At 39.9% G+C, this 22772-nt stretch overlaps 1 protein-coding gene across 1 annotated transcript in view; it reads left to right on the top strand.

The window, feature by feature from the left end:
* Positions 1 to 22772, top strand: part of FBXL7 (F-box and leucine rich repeat protein 7) — a 374313-nt gene that overhangs the window by 104522 nt on the left and 247019 nt on the right. The gene's annotated exons all lie outside the window — the stretch shown is intronic.

Genomic DNA, 22772 nt, shown 5'->3' with positions numbered 1-22772 from the left:
CCTGGAGCACCCCCTCCCCCTCCTCCTTCACTGACCTGGGTGTCTGTAGAGTTGTCGCTCTGACATATTCTCGCTCCTTTCTTCTGCTTCAATTTGAGTTGCACAGATTGTTTTTCTTCCCCTTCTTACATACACTATCCCAGAGGCACTACCACTGTTGCTGGTGGGCTTGGCCTTGGCCAGCGGCAGGTCCATCTTGCAGCCGGCTGGCATTGGCTTTGTTGGACACAGGGGAAGCTTCTAGCATCTTCTCACAGAATCCACCCATGCAGTGTCTGTGTCCCCCTCCCCTACCAAAATTTTGCCACACAAACCCACTACAGTCTTTTAGTGGGAAATACATGCATACATATGGCACAGCTGGGAACCACCTTTGCAGCACTCAAACAGCTGTTGCCCACAGCTGCCTGGTGAGGTGGACCATGTGAAAAGGAGGGATAGGAAACACTTGGTATGGGGCAGAGCTAGCAGTGGCATAGCTGAGAGCAAAGGGAGAAGGTTGGAGTCACTCTGCAGAGGAACAGGAGGACTGGGCTGAGAGTGGCTCCATGAAGAAACGTATGGTTTTCCTCTTGAACTGTCTGATCTTCTTCTGGAGGGAAGAAAGGAGACGGTTATTTTTCAAATCTTGCAGTGATGTGAGAGGAAAAGGTGGTGGTTTTCTGTGGTTGTTTTTTTTTGGGGGTTTTTTTTTTTGTTTTTTTTTTTTTTCTCTCTACAGGACAATAGGTTTGCCATTGCAAAGTCAGCTGTTTGCTGTGGTAAAAGAGGTAAGAAGGTGAGAGGATGAGTGGGTTGTCACTGGACCGTGCAGTGTTTCTGCTTACTGAGAGGGAAATGGCTGAAAGGGAGCCGTTCCCTACCTTCAGCAGGCTGTGATGCACTGGCAGTCATAAAAGATCCATGCACTGTATCACTGTATGCATAGCCAGTACTGTCACTCAAAGTATGGCTGTTTGTTGCTTGAGCAGGTGGGGGGGGAAAAAATCTCTTAAGCATTTTTTTTAAGTTATAATTTAATTATAACCTTAAATTATAGTGAGATGAACAATTACAATGGTATGCAAACTGGAGGCTGAAATATAATGTATCAGTTTCACAAAGTGATGCCTGGGATGCAAATGCAGCCCTGCCATATCACACTAAGATCTTCCCATTTCATTTGTTTGTGTTTTTTTTTTTTCTTTTTCTTTTCTTTTTTCCTTTTTTTAAAAATTATTTTTTTTTCTTAAGTAGATATTATATCTGCAGGCCAATTTCTTGCCTTTTCTGAGAATAAGGCAGTTTCTAGTTCTCTTCTTATTTTTTTAGCACCTCACAGATTGCAAGTGAAATTCCCTCTCGCGGTGACTCTCTACTCTGCATGTGATGGATGTCCTAGCAGTCAGCCCACACCAACAGCCAGCAAGGCTGGTAAAGGAGGGATGCACAGCTGTCATGTCCAATATCTGACCACCAGTAAAAGCTTCAGCAGTGGCCAGTAGCGGGAAATGGAAATAAAAGACAAAATATGTGATTGGGCACTGACATCTGGTGATTCCCTGATTATGGCGTTTGGCCTAAAGAAATGTACCGTCATGGTACTAGATTTGCCTGTGGTGAAAAAGGACAGCTGGGTCAGGGGCTCCTGTTCCACTGCAGAGGAAATGAAAGCAAAATGCTGCTCTCTTTCCGTTCCTTGTAGCTCCTTCGGGGAATCCACAGTACCTGTCAGTGGGTGGGTACACTATTCTTGTGGGTGCAGGGTCCTGGACTTGCAGAGAAGATATGCTGAAAGCTGCAGTGAGCAGGTGGAAGAGCAGTGAAGTACACACAAAAAAGCAGAGGAAAATCTCCACATAGAAAACAGCCCAATGTACCTTGGGTGCTGACTGACAATGTGAAAACGACACCAATTCTGGCTTTGAAATTGCTAGAAATACACATCTCAGTGCTCAGAGAAGGCCATTCACTGGCCTCCAGTGAAGCAAAGAAAATATGAAGGAAAGGAAGATTTTTTTTGTTGATTTTTTTTTTCATTAAGTTGTCCTTTTCCATGTTTCTGTGGAACTACTGTATGTAACTGTTGTTTTATTGGCCAATCTGTAGTAATTGAAAGTTCAACCAGCACAGCTTTCAATCCTGTTGTTCATGCGTAGCACAGATGGTCTAGGTTTTGTTTCACCTGTGCTGTCAAATAAAACAGGCTTCTTGTGGAGTTAGTTTAAATTTACACTGCAGTCAGCTGAAATGTCTTGTTTTCTTTTAGAGATTTGAGTAACTCTTCCTCCTTTTGGTTTAAAGCACTGTCCCTTCCAGAAATTACCACTAATTTGTATTGCATCTCAGTAGAAACACTTAGCTTTGTTTACTCTTAAATGCTAAATGTTTTGTTCTTTTAAGCTTAAGGAAATGAAATGGGCTGTATATTTTGGAGAAAATATTTTTAAACAAACTAGGTGAACAAGGATGTTGATAAATTGTATTAAGATTAATTCCAAGATAACATGAACCTGTGAAACATATATACTAGAGAATATGTGTTTGTTTATAGAATGGACCCCACTCCTCCTTTCTTCCTCACAAGTACCATTTCAGCCCCTGATGTGTTGATTGCTTCAGAGTGGCAAGTGGCAAGAGGTATGTCATAATAACAGTCCTACTGGGAGGGAGAAAAAAATGTTTGTCTACCAAACATTTTTCTTCTTTTCTTGACTTTCAAGCCTCAGCATTCTGTTATTCTGCTTAGAGAACTACTGAAGATAAAGAGTTAGGAGAATTTAAAATACAAAATCAAACCTGCAGAGTTAATATGGCTGAAGGAGACTTCCCCCCCCCCACCCCCCACCCCCCCCATCAAATGTACTGATCCAGACTTTAGACCACTAAGCTTTCTATATGATCCTATCAAAACATTCATTAGACACAATGCCATGTTGTTCAATGACAACAGTTTCTTTGAAGAGGAATTATCTTACTGTGAAATTGAAACTTGAAGAGGAGAAGACTCTTTTTCTTTTCATATTTTTACCATGAAGAACATGGGATTCTAAGTACATATCCTCTGGCTAGTTATCTTATTTCTTGCAAGAAAAAAATTATCTTGATCCTTAAGCCAGCGCTGAGACATGCTAAGCCTCTTGCTTGCGCACTCTTCTCCTCCTAAGGTTCACCTTTAAAGTACTCCTCTTCAGAGTTTCACTTCATTGGGAACTTTTACGCAAGGCTATGTAAGAAGCACAGGTTTTGTGTAAGGACCAATATGCTTTGGAGATGGAACTGTCATGCTTAGAGGTAAAGGAATGCTCGATTTTACTCCTTTGAATACACATTGTTGTCTGTATTGAAACAAATTTTTTCTAACAGTAGAAATTTAGGTGGCATAAATTTAGGTGGCATAAATTAAGTTACAGTTCTTGAATTAGTCCTCCAAAGTGTGCCAGTCATGACAGAGATGCCTGTGTTCAATTCTTGAAGCTAAAAAATAATCTTATCATCAAAATATGCCACAAAATGTCATTTAGCGAAACCTGAAACATTTTACAGAACTCCACCTTCCTGAGAGGCAGTAGCAGAAGGTGGTTGTTACATTTTAGGTTGTACTTATACACTGTACACCGTACACAGAGGAAATTGGTCTGTGTGTGAAGCTTTGGGGATGTTCTTCTTTCTTAAGCATCCTATTTCTTTAATGTTTTAAATCTAAGAAAATTATTGTTTATCTGTTTGGTGTGTCCCACTAAACTGTTCAGATTCCATTCAGATGCAACATCCATTCTAATGTCTTAACTATGTTGGCAAAATGCTTCTAAAATACCAGTAAATGTACATGTTTGTTTTGTTTAGTCCTTGTTAGGGAGCATGTTTTCTATGAGCTAGAATTCTGGGAAAGGTGCAATAAGCAAATAATTGCAAGCAAGTTAATGCACAGACTTAGTTTTGTCCTCCTAAGCCAGCTGATGTACACTGGCATAGCTCTGACTGCAGTGGGACTATGATTGTTGATTTATATTATCTGAAGTTCTCATGCCTAGGCTGTTGCTTCATTAATTATGAAGGGACCTGAGAGACAAATCTTGTTGGCTAATCTACGTGACTAATTGAACAATTGTTTTGGTTTTGCCTCATCAATTCTTTTAGTCTTGGAGTTTAAAACCATGAAGAAAAGTTAAATAAAGCAACCCAGTGCATTTTCACACTGCTTTGAAGTGATGGTTAACCTTAAAGCAGGAAGGGTTATAACGTTATAAGCCTTTACAATCCCTCCGTATTTTTGCCTAGGAAGGCAGAAAACTCAGTGCAAACCTATGGTTGGCTTTATTTTTTCCATCTTCTGTTTAATAAGAGCTGCATCCACGGGCTCCTATTTCTCAGATACATGAGCTGTTTTTTTAGGAACAATAGACAATGAGCTGCCTTTTTCTTTCCCTGCATCAATTTAAATTACATATGTTTTCCAGACAGTACCACTGTTAATTCAGCAAGGCACATGTGCATGTTGCAAAAGCTCTTGTAAAAGAAGAATGATTTGGATTTCACATTTCTGCAGAAGGGAAACACAATAAAATCCCTGCAATTGGCCCATGTTTGTTCTGCTGTTCTAAAACTATAAATATTTTATGGAAACACTGGGATTTATATGTACATTCATCCTTTAAGGAGAAGAATAGGTCTTAATCCACTGGGGGCTTGTCTTACTAGAGATGTGAATCCTCTGGCCGTTCTGCTTCTGCTGCGTGTAGCTTTCTGGAGTATGGGATGACACTCACACCAGAGCTTCACTGAGCTCCAGGGCAGATGGGCAACTGATGGGCGATTGCTTTGTCACTAAGTAGACTGCTTAAAAATACCAAATACTAATGTAGTTACTGCAGTATGTTTCTGATTAAAAAAATGTCCATTTTGCATTCCTCATCCCAAAACCACGCTTAGTAATGCCAAAAGAAGCAATGAAGTGATCTTCCTTACACAGCAAAAACACAAGAAAACCAACTAATGTTGAGAGGTTAGCATCCAAACTTTGATACATAAACACAATTACCAGTCACCTCATTACTGAAAGATTGACCTAGCTTTATATTTGAAAGGACCCACTGGTAAGAGTGAAATCCATTCCCTCATTTAAGTGGCCTAATCAGATTGTGCCTTCTGGCTTGGAAAAATTGCAGTGGTTTGCTTTCTGTGGAGATTTTTTTCCTTTTGTTTTTTTGTCTCCCCCCCCCCCCCCCCCCTTCACTGGAAAGTGCTTGCAACAACTATTAAATAAAGGCAAAGAGCTGACAGTCCTCTTCTTCTATCAAAGCGTGGAAAAATGTAGCCATCTGCCTTTCTGTGACTTGTAAGGGAAGGAGGGGAAAGCTATGCTAAGTATCTGAGGAATGATGAAGTAAGGCAAGCTGTGCACTCTGATTTTCTGTATCAGCTGCATAACTCATCCATCACTATTACAGTTTGCAGCTGGGGATATTGCAGGGTTCTGACATGAACTGTAGTGGGAGATGGAAACATCCTGGTGAGTTGTCTGGCTAGTGTAGTTACGAGGCCTCTGCTGTTACTTCATGTTGTAAATGCTTCTCTGTTGCTGTTAAGAAAACTAGTATAATTTTAAACAAAAAGCTTAAGTGACTTTTGAGTCTTGGAAAGGTCTAGACTGATGACCTGCAGTTCCAATTTTGGTTAGGTGTGGTTTTTAAAAGTTCTTGGGAGTGGCATGTACACTGCAACCTTCTTTGTGTTTTCCTAACTATTTTCTTCATCTTACACACAGAGAAGAACCTGTAAATAGAATCTGAACTTGAGAAGAGATGACAAATTATTGCCCTCCCCCACTAATATGGTCACCAGTAGTTCAAATGTTCCAGTGTTTTCATATCTTCCTTGCTCTTCCCTTTTCTTTTGCATGTACCCACTGCTTTGACTGGCTTTTTTTCCTGCCTTCTTTCCTTAAATGCTTGCTTAGTCCCCTGCCCTGCCTAAACATTTAACTTTCATTTTTGAATTCCAGCCTCTCATGGTTCTAGCACTGCCTGTGTCCTGGCAGTTCTCCCTCCTGTCAGCCTTCCGGATACTGTTAGATGATGAGTCCAGGTGTTGTTAGCTCTGGGATCTATGAAGTGATGTGACCATAATAGAGGTAAATGAGCCCCATTTCTCCTGGGAAAAGCAGAATGACAGATGTGGTGACATCCTTCCAAGCCACTAGCATGCAGCAGCTTCATTGCAACGCAATAGCAGTGTTTAGAATAGATGATGTATGGTTTTAGTAGAGAGAGATAGCCTAAACGGAAAGAATTCGTGGAAACCTTTCAAGCTAAGTTTTGAATTTCAGGGTTTTAAAAAAGTTCATAAATGCCTTCCTTAAAATTCAGAGATTAAACACTTTGGTTACAATTTGTATAGTATACATTAAGTTTTGGTAGCTGTGTTTTACTGAGAAATCTGCTGTGGTGATTTTTCAGCAGTAAATAATTGCTGTCTGTACCAGACTTCTCTGCTGGGTTTTCTCATGGCTTTCAAAGGATTCTGAGTAGGCTTCAATGCAGTAGCTTCATGATCTATGGGAGAAGCTATTAGTTCTGTTTCCAGCGTAACAGGATCCTACTTTAATTGTAGGACTGGCATACCTTTAACACTCCTGGTTTCTTCTTAACCTTTTGAATACTAGAAAGCATAGCTGATGTAGCTTTTGTCAGTTTAAACACAGGAAGTGTTTATTGGGATGGCCTCACCGCACTACCTAGTGGAAAAGGAAGAGAATTTTCTTTCTGTCTTGAAGATGAGGTACGCGACCTACTGAATAACCTGTGTATGTACTGAGTAGTTTGTTATCTTTCAACCAAGCCTCCTGTCCAGCCTAGCACTTGTGTTACCAAAAGCATCCACTTTCCCTTTTCCCAAGACTTGCAGCTCAACCACAGAACAGACTGTTTTCCAAGGGTGTTCTTGGTTTTGTTGTAGCTACTAGTGATAAATTATCTTTCCTATAAAGACATAGAGGGAAGGAGATCAGTATAATTACTTGTGTCCCATGGTTAGTGTCCTTAGAGCGTGCTAAGCTAAAGGGAGGACCTGAGGGCTTAGAAGCCTCACAGAAGGCCAGGTGGCAAACTCGACTATGAACCATGTTTTCTTTTTGCATGACACTACTTCCCCTTGACCAGGAAAGTCCATTACATTTTAGGTATTTTATTTTTCTATCTGTACTGTCGGTGTAAGAAAAATGTTCCTTTTTTAGAAACTTTCAGTTTTATTTTTCTTGGCTTAGATTTGAGGTTAGGTTTACAAAAACAATAAGCTGCTCCGTTTTTATGTTAGTTATAAATATAGAATTGACTGTTCATAAATCTAAATAAGGCTGTAAAATACAACCTGATTGTAAAATAAAGAATGGAAAGGATTTTTTAGTTTAAGCATATGGTCTTTGTTTCATGTGTGCTTACATCCCCTACTCCATAAAAAAGCTCAGCTGAGCCCTTGTAAATGATTCAGTTCAACAATTCCACCCTTTTGCATTAGATACCCTCAGTGTGACACACTGCGAAAAGCTACCTACTTGGCAGTTACTGGGGAGCAGTATGCTCGTGAGGAAGGCCCCACAGTTGATTTAATGGCTGTTGACAGAAGGCATCTTTAGTATTTTTTAAAGTTTGCTGATAGTTACAGCATGCCAGCAAGTTAAGATGCCTACATCCTGATGCAGTCGCAATACGGGCGGTTAGAGGACTCCTCACTGCTCTGTGGTGACACCGCATTAGGTGTGACTCTAAGGGTGGGGCCTATGTCACTAGTACCAAACTTTTTGTGTTCACTCTTAAGGTTTCGAATATTAAGTCTGATACTGGTGACAGATCTATATCTCCCTCCATTGTACTGCAGATTACTGGGAATATAATTCATTGGCAATGAAGTCTAAAGTTAGGGTTTCATACTTCTCCCATGGGCCTGAAATGGGGGTTCTGTTGCCTTCTACTATGCCCAAAACAGTTTTCCCTAGCAAAAATGTGAAATAATGGACTTCCCTTCAACAGAGTTTGGCATGTGACATGCAATGGCTTGTCACCTCTCAAATGCAAGATTTAATGCGTTGCAATGTTTTTTAATGATTTTGGAGTACATGATATTGTGGAGATTGTTAGCCAGTCAAGATCTAAAGTTGCAAATTGCTTTTGTTCATTATAAAGTTCCCTTTCATTGCTTTGTGCTCCTGCCCTGAAATACTAGTATGCTTTTCAAAATAAACTTGCTTGATGAACTGCATCCTGATTATTCCAGTAGCTGCATAAAGCACAGCCAGGATGAGAAGAGTCTTTCTAGCCTGCAGCAGGTCTCACTAAATCTAGCTACCTACAAAAGAAAACTGAGATTGTGAGCTGCGTGCCTGGTTGTATCTGTGTTTTGAGATGATATTACACCAACAGTTTAAAGATCAGATCGATCAAATTTCTGCCTATCTTCTTTTTACTGCTATTATTTTATTCCTGTTTTAAAGCTGTCTTGTGATTCTGTGACAACCCATCCTTGGCAAAAGGCCAGCGTGTCGAGCCTTCACTTCTTGACAGGTAGGCTGTGTTGCATTCCCAGCTCAACACAAAGGGGTGTATGCAACACAAGTCTTACCCAAGACCAGTGACAGCTTTTGTCTCAACCCTTAAAACCACCTACATCCCAAAAGAAGATAGGATACAGACAGGGTGCCAACTCCTCTGGGTAAGCATAAGGCAGCAGGGATGTTCACTCTCTACGGGGAGGCCTAGATTGTGCCTCCTGCCAGCGATGTCCTCAACCTATACCCAACACTGAGCTTTCAGCTTCAGGCTCCCTCTTGCTTGCAGTCCCCCTGATTCCGAGTGTCTTGCATTTTCTAACGTATGGTGGCACAGTCACAAGAGCATATATGAAGTTTTTATCTATGACCTGGTCTGAGCCTTCTTTTTGCCAACATGGGTGTTGAATGTCCCTATTTTGAGGAAACTGAGCTCAAATCCTCCATCTGCTCATGGGTGCCCTATGCCCCATGTTATTTTTGCAAATCTTAAAAGAAGCGCCTGCCTTTGGGGCCATATTGCAAGGGAAGGGAGTACTTGCTGCACTACCTGTTGCTGCAGGTCTTGGTCACAGAAAGGGTTTTGGATGTGTGAATATGTGTGACATATGTGAGCACATGACTTGCAGTTACAAGAGATTTTGCATGTAAAGCAGCCAATCAAAAATGTGAAGCAGGCTGAGCAATCCCCTGACTTCCCTTGCCATGTGCTTTTTGCTGTCAATTTCTTTCCAAGGCACCTGAGGCATGGCTGTTTTTCTGCTCTGGGATTCAATTGCTTCAAAGGCATGATGATAGTATAGCTGATGATAAGTCCTTCATCTTTCTCTATTTTATATCTTAGAACTGGCAATACTGACAAACTTTTCTAAAGCATACCTTTCCTCATATCCAGAAAATATTTTCCTCTTTCACAGAAATATGTATTATTCTTCTAGGAGATTTTCTGTGTATATATTCCCAATTATTCCATGACAGACTAAAGCAAGTATCACTCAGCTGGAAACTCACTAAACTTGGGCAATTTCTTTTTGTCTGGAAAACACCTGTTATTTTATGTACATCTCATAAAAAATATTTTGCTAACAATTAATTTACTGCTGCTATAAAACATTTAAACTTACTCCCTTTCACATAGATGTGTAGCACCAGCCCTTGGTTACAGGTAAACCCTAGTTAATAGCTACAGTTATTATAAATTGTCTCTAAGCCATGGAACTAATTCTTTTACCTTTCCCTGCAAAACTTCCTCCTGCTCCGCAATGCCCACCCACACATCCCTATCTGCATTTGGGGAGCTCAGCTGCAGGATCTGGGCTAATGCCTGTTTTGTTTCATATGCACATATGCACACACACAGACACAGAGAATAATGAATAACTTGGTGAAGAAACGCTTAACAGTTTAAAATGTGGTTTAAATTATGTAGCTTTCTGTTTCATATGAGTATGTATCATACCCATCAGAATGGGCAAATTTTTCAGGCTTGGCTATAGGCAGATAAATTTGGAGTTTATAGTTACTGAATTAATTCAAACAGAAATACTGTTGTATGATAGTAAAAAAAGGTGTCACAAATTTGCAACAATCTAAAAAGGTTGTGGTGTTGGACTCAAATGGCCTAAGATGAAGATGGCAAGAATTCCCGATCCATCCCCAAAAATGGATCTCATCAGTACTGCTGAAACAATTCAGCAGCAAACTCCTGCTTTCAGGCCACTTTCAGGTCTTCTGGCAGCTGTGCACTCTCTTCATCCAAACCCATGAAAAAGACCTGTAATTCATTGGCAAGCTTGTTAAATTGTTTACATGTGTAACTTGGAGTATTTGAAAAGTAATGTTATAGACATGCTATTAGTCTAGGTGATAACATAATCCATACTGCTCAGTATTTCCCATTGTAAAATTTTTCTCTCGATTTTCTGTGACTTTTTTCTAAACTTTAACAGTTTGAACTGAAATTTTCCATTTTGGATATATGTATCAAGTGGACCTGGGGGTGGAGAAATGAGCTAAAACTTCTTTGATGAAGACTAAACAATGTCAAAGAACAAAGGAGACGATATCTTCCCTTTCTTAAAGTTTAGCAGCTTTATACTTTGAAGAAATGACTTGATATTTAATAGGAGGCTAGTTTCATATCAGGTATTCTTCTGCTCATCTAGGGGGGTAAAATAATCCTACCATGGTTAAGATATAAGACCTTTAAAAGTACTATTAAAGTTGCAACTGAATTCAGAGCAGAGACTTGCAAAAGTTAAGTGGTAATGTTTCATATGCCTGTAACATAGTTCATTAAACTTTGAATTGCTACACTGTATGAAATAAAATGAGGATATGAGCACTGGAGTTAACTGGTGCTTATGGTACCTTGTCTTTTCCTCCAGAAGGTGGGGATAATTCAACTACAGGCTATGGACTACAACAAATTTTCATGAGCCAGTTGTATTCTAGTAATAGTGTTCTATTCTGTATTTAAAAAAAATAATTCAAAAAAATCATACCCCACAGTAAATACAGCCCAAGGCAGTGTGTTGGGCAGCAAGAAAAAGGCAAAATGTTGAACAACTTCTCTGTAAAGGAATACTGGTCACCTATGGCTGGTCCAGTGAGCATCCTGTGGAAAAGTCAGTGGATGTAGTGCAATACAGTACCGTATATACATACATGCATATATATGTATATGTAAGAAGACATAGGAAAAAAAACTAAGATAACTTTGCAACCACATTGCCAAATTAAAATGCTTTTTGCATACACATATACATATACATACTGCAGAAATGTAGACACATACTGTTTCAAAGATAAAAATTCCAAAGTAGTGCCCAGTGACAGAACAAGGGGCAACAGGCACCAACTGAAACACAAGAAATTCCAGCTGAATATGAGGAAGGATTTCTTTATGTTGAGAGTGACAGAGCACTGGAACAGGCTGCCCAGAGGGGCTGTGGAGTCTCCTTCTCTGGAGATATTCAAACCCCATCCAGGCACGACTGTGCACCCTGCTCTAGGAGAACCTGCTTTAGCAGGGGGTTGGACTAGATGACCTCCAAAGGTCCCTTCCAACCCTGACCATTCTCTAATTCTGTGAAAGAGAAAGTAGAATATATTTTTTTAAAGCCATGTTAATGCTGTTTAAATTTGACTGTAGAATTACTAACTGTTTTAAATTTGGAACAAATTTCAACTGCAGGTTTATTTTCTTGTGGAAATAAAACATGAACCAACTCTATAACTGCTGGTAGGGTCTGAATTTCAATCAATTGCCAAATGATCCTAGGCAGATTCTTCTAATAATGACAAAGTGAGTGCTCCATTAGTTAAAACACACATTTGTGCCCTCAGTAGACAAGCAGTGTTCAAAATATTCCCCCTGCTTTATGTTGTCATGCATACATGCTGACCATTAACATTCATTAGCAATCTGGGTTATAAGCAGGGTTTTGCCTTGGCTCTAAGAGATCTGAGCTGATATTTCTGGAATTTCTCTACTGCTCAAGTTTTATTTTAAGCCTAAATTTAACATTTCTGTTTTGCGAAAATTCATTTTAGTGTAACATCCAAACTGATAACAGTAACCAAGAATGTGTCTGATTTTAGAGCTGGAGTTTTGACAATGTTTGTGCTGGAAGCAAGCCGCTGTTCCTCTGATTTATGCATTACTGGTCTTTGTTTTCCTTTTGTGTCTGGAACATAGAGTTCATAAATTGGTAAGGTTTGGGAACACCTGAGTCTTTTCAGTTTTTGAGAGAGAAATATTTTTAGATCAAAAAGTTTTTCATTTCCACTGCTAATAACCCAGCTAGAAATTTTAGGTTTATCTTTTAGTTTCAGGTTAAATCAATAAACATTTATTAATGTTACTTTGATCTTTTGGAGGAGCTATTTTTAGCAAGTAAAAGAAATCCTGAAATGTTATCTTAGATGCAACAGTGCATGTTCTTTTAATGAGTATTTATTTTCTTTAGCATTTTCGGTGTCTTGTAACATTTCTCAACATTCAGTGTTTCCGTAATACAGTATAACAGCAGACACAGCTGGAAGAGGGCTGATAAAAGCTCTAATGTACTTATTTTATTGTTTACTTACCTAAGTATACATGTTAAATATAGCAAAACTTCTATTTATGTTTTTGTACAGACTTGAAAATTGGAGTTCTCAATAGGCTGCCCAATAGTCCTGGTAGCACATGATAAGGGATGGAATGTACTGGTGGGGATCTAAGTCTAGGACAAAGAGAAACTGCACATCTCACTATATCAACCTTTGCTGTAGTGGAAAAAATAACAATTTGGGTTCCTAGTTGTGTCACCAGGTCAGAGAAGACTCTTCAAAAATGTTTAAATGCTTCTCTGCTTTGCAAATCAGACTTTGCAACCAAAACCTAGACAGCATATTGAATTTAATGTACCTTGTCTCCCACGTGGGCATATTTGAAGCACCTGCATGTCTGATAAGGAAGTGTCAAGGTTTTACATTTTCTACATAAACAAGAGCTGAAGAATAGAAGAAGGAACTATGCTGCAACCTGGAAACTAAGAAGATAGTAAAACAGTTCCATTATAGATTTTTGCCCATATCAAAGTATTTTATAGAATAATTGCACTCCAGACAAGTCATGTGAACCTAGCTTTGTTAGAGAAGAATTAGAAATAGAGATACCAAAAATCTCAGACAAACCTTTCCTATTGTGGCTGCAGCTACTAGTTCTTTTACCTACTTATGGCTCTGGAATAACCTGTGAAAGGAGTGTAAACCCCCATACAGAGTGAGAGACAGGATTTGCATTACTTAGGTTCAAGATATTTATTTTACTAGTGGTTTTTTGGGTTGTTTTTTTTTCCCCAGTTCAAATTGCATATATTTTTCCTCCACAAACTGCTCTTCTAATATCTGTTTTCTGTTTATCTTTACCTCCTTACTCTCCCTCTTTCACTAGTTTTGTTCTCTTGCTTCACCTCCAGTTGTCATAGCCCCTTGCTTAACTCTTCATCACCTCTCTTTCTCTCATGCAGAATGTGCTTATATAGTCTTTTCAATAAGAAACGAAAAGTGAACATTTATGTAGTGAACCTATAAGGTCTATTTATTTCTTACCAAGTGAAGGAATTACACATATAAATCTACAATAGATGTGAATAACTGCTGTTATGCAACTGTGTGTACCTTACAGAGAGCACCAGTTTTCCAGCCAGATTATCTTCTGCAACTCTTACTCAGATGACTCTTGATATGCACAGTAAGGTATTGCTCTGGTGCTTTTCTTGGCCGAAGTAAATACAGTTGCAAGAAACACAAAGCAGTAGTGCTTTTCAGGGCCTGTGATGAGTGAGGAAACATGAATTTTATGGCTTGCTTAAATCTGTAATTCTTGTCAGTAAATCCCTAGTCTACTTTGATTTGTATGGTGAAATGGAAGGACACTAAGTGTGCTTTCTGGTTTCTAGTTTGAACAGCCAGTGCTTTTTTTTTTTGTAAAGACGTGGCAAAAATAGCTTGTCTAACCCTATCCTATCAATACAAACAAAATGGATGCTACCTTGGACTGTTCTGCAGCTCCTGCTCAGAATTAAGTTTCTGTTGGAATTTCCTGGTTTCTGAATTCAGTTTTAGGTGGAACTCCCAGTATTAAATGGATTTACCTTTGAAGGCACCAGGATGTGGTGTGTCCAAAACTAATGAAGAACTGCCATCAAGAGCAGTAGCGCAGATACCTTGGGAGACAGGTTCACAGGCCAGTTTGAAAAGTGGAGTATTTCAAGAATAACTGAACACTGCCAAATAACTGGATAAGAAGAACATGGAATCTTACATTAGGTTAATGCTTGTTGGGACTCACTAGGGTTGGCTGGAAAAGGCAGATTTGAGGAAAGGCATCTCCAAGATTCTGGCAAGAGCCACATGGGAGTGGTTAAAGGGAACATGCAGGACCTTACTTGAGGCAGTGATGATCAGATAAAACTCAAATTGTCAATTGTCAGTGAGAATGATGTGTAATTGGTATGTGGGCACTCACAGCTGGCATTAGGATGTCCGTAGCATAGAAATGTAGAGAGTAATTAGAACAACACATTAAAAAAGAGGCTTTTCTTGTTGTCTTAGCTTTACTCAATAGTCCCTCAAGACGGCAGTCCCTCTTTACTCAATAGTCCTTCTTTTCAGCAGGAGAGATCAGGTCTTTGAACGAAGCTGGTGTTTGACCTCCAGTGCCATCGGTGGAGGCCGATGCCCTCGTTGCATATCCCTGATATCATGCCTATATGTTTTTCTGCTATTAGGCTGATGTCCCTTCATCTCCTCCCAGTTTGTTGGGATGTTCCTTATCTATGCTATTTTCTACTTCGGTGCTGCTGCCTCTGATGTCTGTTTGGTGTAGTTCCATGACAGCTAGTCAGTTGTAACCATGTAGTTATGGACCCTGTAATCACGAACAGGGTGTTTTATACTCCACAGCAGCTGGCTGGAATTGGGGTGTGTTTATTTCTTGGCTAGCTGAGGATCTGATGTTCTACACTGTGCTGTAACCCTGTCATGAAATTCTGCAAAGGAGTAGTTTCTGGTTCAGGATGTCTGTAGACCTTCACTGCACTGAAAGTTCACCAAAGAGTAGGTCAAGTTATAAAGCTGTACATCACAGATATAAGTCTGCATTACACTTACAGTTTTGCCTAATCCCATCTTTTTGCTCCTGATTTTTTGAAGTCTAACAGTCCAGGAAACATGACATGTTAAGAGTGTAAAGTTCAGTATATCGTTAATGCCTAACTTCCTGTTACTCAGTTGGGGTTTTTTGGGGAATGTTGTAGTTTTAATATGCTCTGACAGATCTCTTTCAAAACTTCTTACAAACCTTATAAACAGCGACGAGAGATGAATATAGTTTGGTGTCTTCTGGGAATGTGGTTGGTGTCTGCATGAAAAAGGGAGGATTGAGAAAAGTTTCAAGTAGGAGACTATTATCCGCCTTGCGTAAAGTTTTCCATCACTGCTCTGTAATAAATAATTTGATATTCAAAAGTGAAATGCTAGACTGAATATAACACGCAATAAAGAACAAAAAATCAGCTATGGTCTGAGGACATAGTAAATGCTTGACTTTGATGATGGGTTTCATGCTTTTGTTGAAAATGTGTTGGTTTTTTTTTTTTTTCTTCTGAGACCAGTTATGATTGGATTAAACCTACTGTATTTAGACCAAGTGTTAGTCCCCTGTGTGTAGCAAAACACACAGTGAATGTGTGTGTATTACACGTACCTGTCTCACACTGTCTAAAGGGATGGAGGAAAGGACAGGTGATTCTGAAAACAGCAGGTATGGTTTAAGAACCTAGTGCATACTTCTTTAGGGGAAATACTCTCCAACTTAAAATTACTTCTGTTGAACATATATGTTGGCTTTTTGTCTCTCTTAAACATAGGTAATGAGAGTGAAAGGGTCTATCTGCTTACTATTTACTCTCTAGTCCCTTGAGCAGCATTTGCAGTAGGCTGATAGACCAAGATAGTCACTTTTGGCTGATAAACTCAATCAAAATGATGTAAACAAAAGAATAACTTATTGAATCATAAATGTTCACAGTGATATTTGGAAAAGTGAAAATTTGGGAAGAGGGGACAGCTCTAAATGAATTTGAGAGCTTCCAAGGAATCAGATGTTTAATAGTATTAATTTATAAATTCTCTTCTTTTATTTTTCCCACAATAATAACATGTTTTTATAAAAGGAAAGAAACTGCTAGGGGTGGGGGTGGAGAGATGGTACCCTAGTGAAAGCACACATAGAATTTAGTTGCTGTTGTTTGGAAAGAGTGGGTCAGTGAAATATCTTAGTGCATACTATGCAATTTGATGTCATGTGATGGCTGAACTTTCACATTTAAAAAGAAATAGAAGCATTTTTTCCTAGTATCCACCTGTGCTATTCTGAGAAGCAGTAAACCTGGTGGCTGGACAGGTTTATCCAATTGGTGGAAGCCAAGAGAAGGTTGATGGTCACCTCTGATGAGCCTGTCCAAGCTGCAGTTGGAGGGATTAGCAGCATGCCAGCAGTAACTTTGGAGGAGATAAATGCTTAACATATCCAAGATGGAATTTTATTACATTTCTACAGCACTATTGAATGACAACTTGCATTTCACAACATAGCTGTAAAATGAATAATGTGGCCCCAGTACTGCTGCCCAAAAAGGCAGCTACCGACTCCTGGCAGGGCTTGCTGACTTCAGCTGTGCTCCATGCAGCCCCTCATCCATCTGGATTGACTGGCTTGTGGAAGGGGATTTAAAGTACATGTTCCCCACTTGTATGTCTTCTGAAAACGCATAAAAAGGAGGAAGTTATTCAGAGGTACTCAAACACTAGCCAGACCATTATAATTTTCTTTATTCTGTGTTCTGCAGTTCCCCACAAAGTCAAAGATGGGCACAAGAATCAGCACAAGGGTTCAGAGGGTTGTCAAGAAATGAGTGTCGATACTTGTCTTAAATGATGCTGATCTCAGTCTATTAAAAAATAAATGAACCCTGCTGCTTCCTTCCAATAAAAGGAAGAACGTAGGGGGCATGCACATTCTATGTGGTTCTTCTGCTAATTAGTGGTTTGAAGGAACCGTACATGAAAAGCTCCCCACTGAGCTTACTGAATGTTATGTAACAGCCTTATTATCTGGTATTAGTGTTAAATGTCCACTTTCTCTCATGCCCCCATACTGGTAGATGAAAACTTACTGTTTGGGCTTCTTATGTTGGCTTGATTGCACATAGTGCTAAAAGAAGACAAAAATCCTTTTTAAATGAGCTCAGAGCAAGAAAAATCTGTTCCAGCTGGAAAAGTGCTTGGGACTATTTTGGAATGTGTTGTTGTGGCTTTAGGAATAGTTAAGTAAAACTACCGTGTAATGTTTTAGCCGCTTATGGGACTCTTCAACAAGGAAAACCTATGATGTCATTTCTCCCATCTTCCCTGCTGTTTTGGGGAAGGGAAGAAGGAGGTATGGGGTGGAATTATGAGAAGAGTCTTCAAGATACCCTTTTATAAGAGTTACAGCTTGAAGATACTTTCAAATATACAAAGGGTTTTTTTTTTTAATAAATAAGCCTATTGCTTTGTCTGCAACTTTTCATATGCCTTACATTCCCCAGATATTTACATAGTTTTTGATGTTTATACGTATGGAAGCTAGCTGCTTTAAATATTTAAATTGTTATGAAGGAGATAGCTTTCTTGAATTGTGATTTGCTAATTGAATTGTATGACTAGAATATGTAGCGTGAGATAAGGTAAACAGCCAGTGCCAGACATGTATAGCAATATAGTAGGAAGTCTGAAAAAGCTGATATGTGCCTTTGTTTACTTCCTCTGGATTCTTGTGGAATTTTTGGCATAAGCATTTTGATGCAACAGGAGCTACAAACTGTATTTGATAAATCTACTGCAGACAGCTAACATTGATATCCTGTTGTGTTACTGTGTTGTTGGTACATTTGTAATATAAAAAGGTCAGTATTTCGACACTGCTTTTAAAGGAGAACCTGAAGAAAAGAGAACTTGTGCTTGTTCTGAGCCCTTGTTTTGTTTTGCTAGTGCTTGCAATAGAGATGAGGGGTTTCTAACTATGGGAAAGTCAGGAGCATTTTGCAATGTTGAGCACCTACTACTTTTATTCCCAAAGATGATTACAGATTTTTGATTTACGCCTAGGAACTGCCAGCCTGGTTTGCTTGGGTACCACAGGCCCTGAAAATTCATGCAGGAGAACATACATTTTCATCCTGGCCTCATTTGTTTTAGCAAACGCTGTGATGTACCCTAACACTTTAGTTGATTCAGCATGTATGAGGCTGCACTTCCTCTGTGCACTTCCTCATACCCTCGATCAGTTCAAATCTGTTTCTTTGCTTGCCTACCGACAATCTGTGTCTTGTCAACCCCCATCAGTAGGTGGCTTGTGACTGCCAATGTGGCCTGTAAAGCCAATGCTTCACACGGGTGATTCAGAGCCATCTCCTGCCAGCATTTCACAGGCCTTTTCAGTCATGTCTGCTGCTGAGTATATTTTCTGCAGGAAATCTTGAACCCTATTGGGCTTGAAAAGAATTTTAATTTCACTTCTAATCACTAGGAAGATTTAAATCCATTTTGAGAAAGGTCTTCCACTTATGAAATATGTCCTCCCTATGTCCGAATGCCTATATTGCCGTAAATTGGCAGTGTGTGCTCTCTGTGTCTCTTGTTGTATGTGCTTGACCTTTAGGTAAAGGTAAATGAGTTGGGACTGTTCTTGACAATTTTCACTGTTTACTGTTTCAAATATCCTTCCAAGTTGTCTCCACCTTTCTTCAAAGGCATTTCTTTAATCTCACCACTTGTGATGACTTTAGCCTCTTCACCTTTTCTTTTCCTCTCTGATGTCAGTCCTGCCAGCTGGACCTGGAATGAATGGGCTCCAGCTTTACCTATTCAGCCCAGGAAATTTCTAGTTTAGATGACAATGTGACTCCTGATATTGTTTTGGAAAGGTATTTATTCTCAAAAGATGCTGAGTGTTAGTACAATATAAGTGTACATACTGTCAAGAATTAGAACAAGATTTTCTTGTGAATAATCATATGCTTGGGCAATGCTTTCTCTCTGTATGTTTGCAGTAAGCCCTTTCACTTCTTTCCTTCAATCTCTACAACCTCTGGGAACCGAAAACTGAGCAAAATGATGGGATATACAGACTGCACTAAAGCGTACTTCTACATTTAAAAGTTTCATTGTAAGCTTTTGGTACATAGGTACACTTGTGTACACTTATGTAAACACATATTGCTTTATATGGTAGTTCAGAATTCAGGAAACAGTTCCGGGTTTGGTGATGCAATTATGAGGTCTGAAAGGCACCAGTTATGGTCCTGTGGTCCTGAGATGGGTTTGCACTGCTGGTGTTTGAGAAGAAAACACTACTTAGATAATTCTATCAGTGAGATTCATGTTATTCCTTTAATTTAGTTCATTACTTCTCAAAGCTGAACCACAATTAGTCATATCATCAAAGTATAATTTATTTTGCTTTATAAAGTCTTTTTCAGAAAGCCAACTTGCACCTTACAACTAAGATGCTGAATTGACTTGCTTTTTGCATTTTATTTTTAAAATTACATTTCTGTTCAATGTGAACTTTCAGTTTCCTTTAACAGTGGAAACAACAGCATCTCATAAAGGTTAACACTTGTTGGTCAGTAAATGAAATCAAACTCCATTATTATATTATCTATACCTGTGAAAGGGGAAATAATTCACATAATTCTCTCATACACTACCATTACTCTGAATATAGTCTGTAAATAGTCTCCATTTGGCATCAGATATTTTCATGAATGTCCTGCAATCTGTAAGTAATTTTTCCAGGTGATGTCTATTTTAAAATTATATGTAATTTTCATCATTATCTCCATGGTATAGGTATGTCTTCAAATGAACATTTTAGAAGTAAATGGACCATAACCACTTTTTTTTTTTCCTTTTTTTTCTAGTGGCATCTGTGTTCACGTTTGGACACTAGCTAATAGTTTCTCAGACTGACAGAGACTTTGTTAATTATATAAAGTTACAGAGTTACAATGTGAAATTTTGGGACACTCGCCCACAGTAGGCTGAAAGGTAAGGGAGAAACGAGCATGTAGATGCAGAGAGCTTGTTCCTCAGCTGTGACTATTAGAGTTCCTTAAGACAGAGATCTCTTAGGCTCAAAACGGATGAACACTCCCCAGTCTCCTTCACTATTGAATGTTGGACTTAAGGAAAGCTAACCTTCAGATCTCTTTTTTTTTTTTTTTTTTTTTTTTTTTTTTTCTTGTGGGTTGGGTTGTTGGGTTTTTTTGGTGGCTTTTAAAAAAACCTATTATTTTCTGATATTTTCCGGACATTAAGTGATTTTTTTTCACATTGAAAAGTTATACAACGCTGTTCAATGTAAAAAAACTGGTCCTTTAGCTTTGAAGCTTTCCAAGCTTCCCCATAATCTGCAGCAGTTTAAGACCATCAAAATGGAGATTTTAAGAGGCTTTTCCTCTTTTAAAATATTTACCTATTTCTGTTTATCCTGCTTGAATTTGAAATCACTTAAGATAATTTCCTGGGGGTGTTTTCAGGAGTGCTCATGCCTCGTCCGTACCCTGAAGCTGGTGCGGGCTGCGAGCTGTGCTCGCTGCCCCATCCCCCTCCTGCCTCCCCCTCGCCCTGGCCTCTCCGGTGCTCCTGGCAAACTGGAGACAAGTCACTTCAGATGCTACATTTCTGCACCGTGCTTGATTTGTCCGTCTTCTGCCGGTGAATTGCTTCGCATGTAGGATGTTTGCTTGTACAAATAATTTTGCAAGAGTGTTCAGAGAAAGGAGAAAAAAAAATATAAATCATTTAAACTGATGAGGTAAGGCTGGTCAGAGCCATAGCTCTGAAGACAAATTTTTCCAGTCCTTTCCAGAAAAGGACTGCCTTTTCCAGGCTATCCTAAATGCTGAATGAGGGCTGTGCTGCTGTTGCCAAGCTTTTGACAACTTTCAAAACTATAATGATTAAGTTTAAAACCCTGCTGGTATCCTTTTGGGGAAAAACTGTCAATGAAACGTGAGCTACCAACCCAAAATAATAGTATATTTTGAACCTGGGAGTCGAGTTACATTAATGTCATTGAAAAAAAAAAAAAAAAGAAGATAATTTTTCTGTTGCTCATTTTTTCAATTGAGGCCTTTATTGCTTAATTACATTTGACTTGTACGCATAAATAACTTTGCAAGGTTAATACATTATTTTCTAGTAAGTGTCTGGACACTTTCCCACTTAAAACTTGTCGGTGTTCTCCTAACACCCCATTCCTCTTCCTCCTCCCTCCCATCCAAAATGCCCTAGACCACTGGGCAGAGAGGAAAGGCATCTCTGTATCCACACGCATCAAGATTAAGCAAATAGCTTCCAGATCTGAAGCCCTGCAATGCCGGTGCTCAGCTGATAGACACACAGCTCCCAGTTTGGTACTTCAGCCCAGTTCAGAAGGCATGGCTTTGCCTTGTTACAGTTTTATTGCAAATTTTAACAGTGGTGATGGAGGAGCGCTAATTTGAAAGAGAACCATTTTAAAGCATTTGCCATAAAATGACAGAATAGTGAGGTTGGGAGGGACCAGCCACACCGGCTAGCCCACCCGTCCTGCCCAGAGCAGCGCCAGGCCGGGCCATGCCCAGGTGACACTTGAGTATCTCCAAGGATCCTGTGGATCCTGCAACAAAGTGACCTCGTATGAGCGAGTGTTCTGGGTTCATGGGGGGCAGGGAGGAGCAGCAGATGGGGGAGCAGCAGTGGCGGCCCAGTGAGGCGGTGCCGGGGCTGCCCCGTGCCGGGCACAGCCGGTTCCAGGCGGTTCCAGGCGGCTCCACCGGCCCCAGCGCAGGGCACAGCTGAGCCCCGCAGCCACGGGCGGGCGCCTCGGGGAAAGCCGGGCTGAGAAAGGGCAAAACGGTGCCCGGCAGCCAGGGCTGAGGGCAACGGGGTGAGAAACAGCCCGGCCAGCCCCGAGGGGGGAGCGGGAGGAGGCAGGGGGCTCCCGGCGCCCCCGCACAGATGTCCCCGTGGCCTCTGGAGAAATTTCCACTCCCCAACACATGTTACTATATATATTTGGTAGAATATAGTGAAAGTATTAATTATTTTTTTTCAGGTGTGTATAAGGCCTAGGTTCTCCTTAGACATGAACTCCACAGATCCTTATTTTCTCTCTTCAGTGGATAGCCTGTCTAGAAATCCAAGTATTTGGCCTAAATCTAACAGCTCAGGAGCAAGCTATGCCCCCTGAACAGCTGTGGACAGCAATTCCAAATCTTACTTTGCACCCTGCGTTCCTGTGCAGGACCGCAGAGGTACCGGCTTCAGTGCTTGTTGTTCTGCGTGGTAACCGATCAGGCCGCCCGCACCTTTCCTCGCTGTCTTTTCAAATGACGGCTGTTTACATTGATATCATGCTGTCTAGTTTTTTTGCCTTTTCTGAGAAATTAGTGGGAAGCTGAAAACAATGGTAACAGGTATCCCATGGAGGAGAAAGGGCTTTCTGTTTATAAACAGAGGACGCAAACGCTAATTTTGACTCTAAGGTATGTTTCTGGCAAAGTAGGTTAGCTCAAATGCTGTTTTATTCTTCTTTACTAGGAGTACCTAGACATCTTAATCCCATCCTTCATACTGTCAAACAATATCTGGAAGAAGCCTAATAAAC

This window comes from Falco punctatus, assembly GCF_963210335.1.
Source record: "Falco punctatus genome assembly, chromosome: 3".
Classification (NCBI taxonomy): domain Eukaryota; kingdom Metazoa; phylum Chordata; class Aves; order Falconiformes; family Falconidae; genus Falco; species Falco punctatus.
The sequence above is the reverse complement of the archived record's forward strand: the minus strand, read 5'-3'. Positions and strand labels throughout refer to the sequence as shown.